The sequence below is a fragment of the Marmota monax genome, unplaced genomic scaffold (genome assembly GCF_021218885.2).
Source record: "Marmota monax isolate L192 unplaced genomic scaffold, Marmota_monax_Labrador192_F-V1.1 WCK01_AAM20220418_F8-fsc00123, whole genome shotgun sequence".
NCBI lineage: Eukaryota > Metazoa > Chordata > Mammalia > Rodentia > Sciuridae > Marmota > Marmota monax.
The window spans coordinates 578,759-585,662 of NW_026692159.1; the positions used below are offsets into that span (position 1 = coordinate 578,759).

Here is a 6,904-nt window from a genome sequence, read left to right on the forward strand (position 1 = left end):
TATATAAATATTGGAAACATTTTTATGGCAAAAGACAAAGTAAAATTTAAAAGTAAATGAGAGTCTTGGAGAAAATATTTGCCCCATAGATAGCATAAAAAATGAGTTCCCTAAAATGCTAACAATACCTGCAAATCAATAAGACAGAAATGATCAAGTGGAGAAAGGATTTAAAGAGGAAACTAAAGATGAATAGAAACAGATCACCATATGGAAAGATGACTGAAGAAGTGAAAATTAAAGCCAAAATGAAGCCAGGATAATGGTGCATGCCTGTAATCCCAGGGGCTTGGGAGGCTGAAGCAGGAAGCTCAAAAGTTCAAAGCCAGCCTCAGCAATTTAGCAAGGTGCTAAACAACTCAGTGAGACCCTGTCTCTAAAATTGAATACACAAAAGGGCTAGGGATTTGGCTCAGTGGTTAAGTACCTCTGGGTTCAATCCCTGGTACCAAAAAATAGAGAGAGAGAGAAAGAGAGAGACAGATACCATGTTATTCACCTTCTAATTGGCCTGTATCATAAAGGTCAACAATGTTGGTGAGAGCACAAAGGGAAAAGCAGTCTCATCCATTGTTAGTGTGTGTGCAAGTTGGTACAAGATTTGTAAGGGCAATTTGGCATATATTATTATTCTAAATTTCTGTCCTCATTACCTTGTAAATAGTTCAAACTACCTCTGTTCCTGACTTAATTTCCTATTTTTAAAAATATTTTATTTTTTAGTTGTAGTTGGACACAATACACTTATTTATTTATTTATTTATTTATATGTGGTGCTGAGTATCGAACCCAGGGCCTCACACGTGCTAGGCGAGCACTCTACCGCTGAGCCCCAGCCCCAGCCCTAGCCCTTAATTTCGTATTTTTGTATCTGTGTCTCCCAGTGGTGGTGTTTATGATTCTTGCCTCAGCCTGGTAGTCTGACCTTGACTCCCGAGATCCGTGATCCCTTCGCAACTGCAAGTCATTCTCACGAAACATTTGAATTCACGTCTTCACCTTTGAGAGCTTGAGCACAATATGCAGATTGAAGTCACTATCTTGTCATCTTGCTGATGGACTCATGTGACAAGACCAACATTTAGGTTGCTTGCTTCTGTCCTTTTTCTTCTGACTGTTGTTGCTTCCTTGTAGCCAGTAATCACATACATGTTGTCACACAGAAACCGTTTAGCTCTTTTTATTTGTCTTGTGAATCGTATCATTTAGATATGTATTACAAAGTAATAATGTATACTGCTCAATGATACAAATCTGTCGATCATTATAAATTTGCATGAGTTAGGGTAAGAATGGTCACCAAGCAAAAGAGAGATGATAGGAATGCAAAAAGAGTGTAAAGGTGAGAAAGGTAATGTTGATATCAAACAAAAGGAGAGTTCTTCAAATGATCGATAATGGGGAAAGCAAGAACTCCATAGGGCATTTTTCATGTTAACAAATCAATAATTTGTACAATAAGGAAAAAGGAGGAAGGTATTTGGGCCAGTGTACTGAGGGATACACCAGAATCATTGGGAAAAATCATACATAACTTGAAATGTCAGAATAGAGAAAATGGAAGTAGATTTACACTTACGGTCTCTAAAAACAGAAGGCTGAAGAGGCCTCTCTGCTGTATGTGTCATCCTCCAGTGAGCATCACAAAAATGTAAGTTGGATTTTCGTTCTGTTCAAAAAACAATGACATTCATCACAATGACAATTCATTATGGGTGGCTGGATGGGCTTAAGAAATGTTGTGGTCTGTGTGAAAAGAAGTGCCTGGCAGAGGAAGCAGGTTTTGAAGCTTCCACAGAGTATCCTGAATAATGGAAGTCACTAATGGAGGAACTGGCCATTGGTCCGAAGAGCAGGTCTTCAGTGCTGGTGAAATGGGCCTGTTCTCGAAGCGCATGCCAACTTGCATATCCACTGCAAAGGATGACAAAAGAACCAGAGGCTTCAGGCCTGGAAAAGACAAGCTCAAAGTCCTGCTTTGTTCCATTGCTTCTAGTGACTTCCCTGTTAATTTTAGTTTGCTTCAGAAATTCTGAAATCCTTGCCCTCTTGAAAGAGAATCTCAGAAACGCTTTTCTGTCTATGTGAAGGGAAGCCATAAAATATGGATCACTGAGAAATTCTTTTTGAACTGGTCTTTGAAATGTTTTGTTCCTGAGGTTAAACAATATTTAAATGAAAACAATCGCATATCAAAAGTGTTGCCGGTTTTGGACACTGTTCCCACTGTGGATGCTGATTTGCATTTACCCCAGGGTAGCTCCACTCTTTCAACTCCCACATCCTGGAGGTTCATGTTGTACTCAGCACCAAGAAAGTAGCTTGGCAAAATTTCTCCATTTGTAATGGCTTAACAATAGTAGACAAATAAGTGAGAGGAAGAAAATAATCAACCCTTAATGAAATCTGGCAGAAGTTTGGAATGAGGCTAAAACTGATACTGAGGGGCTGGGGTTGTGGCTCAGCAGTAGAGCTCTCACCTCACACGTGCAAGGCCCTGGGTTCGATCCTCAGCACCACATAAAAATAAATAAATAAATAAAATAAAGTTTATATATATATATATATTTTAAAAACTGATACTGAAGGCCTCTGTCCAGTGGTAGAAGAAATCGAAAATGTTATAACATTTGCAAAAATAGTTGAGTGGTAGAGGGTTTGAAGAGATTAAGTTAAGTGACATTGCCCTAAGTGACTCTCACCCTGAGAAGATGGTTGAGAAATATTTCATAGATGTGATCACCAAATGTTGATAGAAGATGCCGCTGTAGGTTAACCTCCAGAACTCAAAGTTGAGGCACCTACTCTGAAAATCAAATTGTTGGGATGACTCAGAAGAAAAAGGACCTGCAGGGGGATATATGACCTTCAGGCAAGGCTTAACTGATGACTCACAACCCTATGAAGCAGTCATAGGAAACCTGCAAAGAGAAGTCATTAAGTGTTTTGTCTCTGATCTTTTAACAGGGGAGAAGAATCTGGACCATCTGCCATGCCGTTCAGACCTGCTCCACACATAGCACCGCACACAGGATAGCTGGATCGAGGGGTTAGACTCTGATAGCTCTAGACTCTGATGGCGACGTGGTGACCCATGTGCTGGGGATGAAACTGGAGCAGAAGACTGAGCTCACTTCTCTGCAAACCGATTCCCATTTTCTCTTTCCTTTCCCAATTGCTACTGCCGCGACCAGTACTTTCACTGGTGCATTATCATCCTTACCCTGAAGTCAGAGAGAAATAGAAATCATTGTCCAGTAACCAGTATTGCTAATGTAGAATGTGCAAAATATCATTGACATTTACTTCAGTGAACAAACCAGTTGTCCCGGCTTTCACAGTATTCTCTTCTCTGCTCCCTCCCCCAACCCCTTTTTTTCCCTAAAAGGTCTTAAATTTCTCCAGCACAGATAGTGTGGGGGTTTCAGGAACTCAACCATAGGGAGGGGACTGCAATATCTGATTTGACAATTTGATTTTGTGCTCCTGATCCTGAAAGTTGTTTCACTTCTGACTAAGCCTAACTTGCTTTTTTACCAGAAGGGACTAGTCTGCTCTAAGTTAATTTGTTTTGCAGTGATTCTATAACTTAGCTATTGGCTGGTCTTGAAAGGCAGTACATTTGTGCAGAATTCCTGGATTTACATTGTTACCTAACTAAGGAGGAAGAGCTGTTATACTTCATTTCTGTGGTTCCTCTCTGTTCTCAAATCTGGCCTCCCAGTAATTTGAACAGTAGAATATCCCGCTAGATTCTGATACTTCCTGTGCTGGAGAATTCATTTCCAGATTGAACATTTTTTTATTCCCACTGTATCCCTTATGTTTACTTTATTCAACTCAATTGTTTTTATAGAAGTCATTGTTTCAATTTTGGAATTCTCCAGGCAGATTTAACAGATGGGAAAAATAAAGTCAGAAAGCCAGAGAAATGAAGCTAATATAGTATTCTAAGAATTCTTAGCAAAGACATTAGGAACCTACTGTTCTCTTGGCTACTTGTACACAGTCTCATTGGATGTCTATTTTGAACTCAGTTGGACAGTTACTCTGGGAACCAGAGAGACAGGAAGTCTAAATAGCATTGTTGTTTCTTCTCTCTTAACTGCTGCTTGGGCCAGCATTGTTGTACTGGCACCATAATTATATGTCATGATGAAGAGCAAACATCCTGAATAGGAAAAGGAGGAAAAATAACTCTTCAGCATGTAGTTGCCAAAAAGGAACTTATATAGCTAAAAACCATAAAGACAACCTGGAATGATGAGATTTGGGTGCAGTAGTCAAATAAATGCTACCTTTGAGTAACAGCATGAAAAATGACAGCACAGAATAAATTGAATTTGCTCTTAGAGGAAACATAGAAGGAACCTACATGAGTTGTGATTAGGAATGGGGGAATCCAGTAATTTTCTCCCCAGTCTGGAAGTCTGAATGATAGGCTCCCCATAACTGAATTTGAAGTGATCAGGAAAAAGGGGAGAAGATGAAGGCTACAAGGACATGCCTGCATAGTTACTTGAGATGACAGATATTCTTGAGAGAAAAGTTTATCAGCCTCATTGGTTGACCTTGGGAGTACCTTAAGCCCTTTCTTAGAGACCAAGGTAAGTAGTAATATTATTTTCTTTTCTTATTATTTGAAGAGTTGTGATTCACATTTTAGTCCCTTCCAGAATAGAAAGTTAGGCATAGGTGCCTTAGGAAAAAAAGGTATATGTAGCATCAATTTCTGGAAAAGAAAAATAGAAAGTACCTCCCATTTCTACTTATGTTTTTTTCTTCTAGGTTATAGGATGTAGGTAAAATAATACATAAATATTAGTGTATAAAACATCTTAACACTTTGCATCTATTGTTTCCATAAACCTAAGTGGAGAAGTCTGTGTGGTAAATATTTCAAGTTTCTGTGGGTTATTTGCTTAATTATTTTTTGGAGGGTGGGTACTGGGGATGGAACTCAGGGGTACTCAACCACTGAGCCACACCCCCAGCCCTATTTTGTATTTTATTTAGAGACAGGGTCTCACTAAGTTGCTTAGCATGTCACTTTTGCTGAGGCTGGCTTTGAACTCATGATCCTCCTGCCTCAGCCTCCTGAACTGCTCAGATTTCAGGCGTGTACCATCGTGCCCAGCTAATTTGCTTATTCTTAATCATGCCTAGAAGTAAATATTTTTAAGCCAATGATCTTTTTTTAATCAGTATATTTTTTATAATCAGTGCTTCTATATGCTTTTAAAGCATAAGCTTTCCCAATCATGTAGCATTCATTGAGATTACTGCCTTGGCTCTTGTTTCTCTTAATTAGACCAGAATTAGAGAAATCAAAATTTAAATTGAATTGCATCCACTAGGAACTCTTAATGGAAAATAATAAAATTAGCATGGTTTTTTGTTTGTTTGTTTTGTACCCTAGGGATTGAACCTAGGGATGCTTAACCACTGAGCCACATCCCCAGACCTTTTTATATTTTATTTAGAAACAGGGTCTCACTAAGTTGCTTAGAGCCTCACTAAGTTGCTGAGGCTGGCTTTGAACTTGTGATTCTCCTACCTCGCCTCCTGAGCTGCTGACATTACAGGCGTTTGCCACAGCATCCAGTGAGGAATTGAACATCATATAATCTTATTTGTTGTGGACCTTGGCTTGATAGATGGAAACATTTGTCTGGGGCCTAAGTCATTTGAAATAAATGTTAGAATGAATCTAGTTCTTATTTAAGACAAAATTCAGTTAAAATAATCTAAGAAGTATCACTGATAAGGGTAAATAATGGACATATTTTAATGTAGTTCAGTTCAAGAAGTCAGTAGAACTCACAGGAGGATGTGAAGGTTTGGTATAGGCTAAATGGAGCAATAGAACTTCATGACAGCACTATAGTGTAAACAGGTATTGTTCTTCTTTAAGTGAAAAATAGCCCCCCAAATTGAAAAGCTAACATTTCTCTGAGTAGGTTATATGCTGACATTTCTTTGAGTAGTTTTAGTAGAAAGGCCCTTTCTGTTGCCAAATGGTTTGGGCGAGTTCTTTTTTATTTTTCTTCTCTTTTTTTTTTTTGGGGGGGGGGCGAGTTCTTGAGATGATATTAAGAAGCACCTTGAAACTTCCTTCTTTATAGATATATTTCAACCCTCTGGCAAAAAAAGAAAGAAAGTGGGGAGAAAGGGCAGTCCAGGCTGCTGAAATGTGGAGAATATATTTAAAAACTGGTATTACATTTAAAAAGATCTTTTTTATTTAAAATCTTTTAAAGTTCAATTTAAGTTCAGTGCAGAGCCAGCTCTTTAAATTACATCTGGATCACATAGCTGCTGCCACCTGAATGCTGGTCAAGGGTTTCCACAGCGTGTTTAAGTCTGATGGCTTCTGTGAACAATGGTTGTGATGTGAAATACATTGATCACTGAACTTTTCATGGTATTATTATCATTTAATGTTCTTTGATGTTGGTGGGTTATGGTTGGTTAGGTATTTGGAAAGAAATTTGCTGTGAACAGAGTATGTGTATATATATATATATATATATATATATATATGTGTGTGTGTGTGTGTGTATGTATATATATATATATATATATATATATATATATATATGTTAGTGAACCTTAAAATCAAACAGAAAATAGATAAAAGAATAAATGAAATATTTCAAGCATGAATACCAAATATTGAGAAATTACATATGAATCTGGCGTACTTGAGACATCCACTTCATCCTTCTTGCATTGCTAACCATCATGCCAAATACCTAGAGTTGGCTCTTGACTTCTTGGCAGTAGTATGATGAGCATAAAAATGAGAAGGACATGGGACTCAGAGTGAGGGCTTTGACCAACTTCCTATCTACTTGGGGTTGGGGCCTCCTTTTTTTTTTTTTTTTTTTGTACAGGGATTGAA

At 38.1% G+C, this 6,904-nt stretch overlaps 1 long non-coding RNA gene across 2 annotated transcripts in view; it reads left to right on the forward strand.

Annotated features, from left to right (window-relative positions):
• Window positions 1-6,546, forward strand: part of LOC131423311 (uncharacterized) — a 60,713-nt gene extending 54,167 nt beyond the window's left edge. For both annotated transcript variants that reach the window (XR_009224689.1, XR_009224690.1), the window contains one exon: window positions 2,968-6,546. This is a non-coding gene — a long non-coding RNA (uncharacterized LOC131423311). The remainder of the gene's footprint in view (window positions 1-2,967) is intronic.
• Window positions 6,547-6,904: the final 358 nt, after the last annotated feature.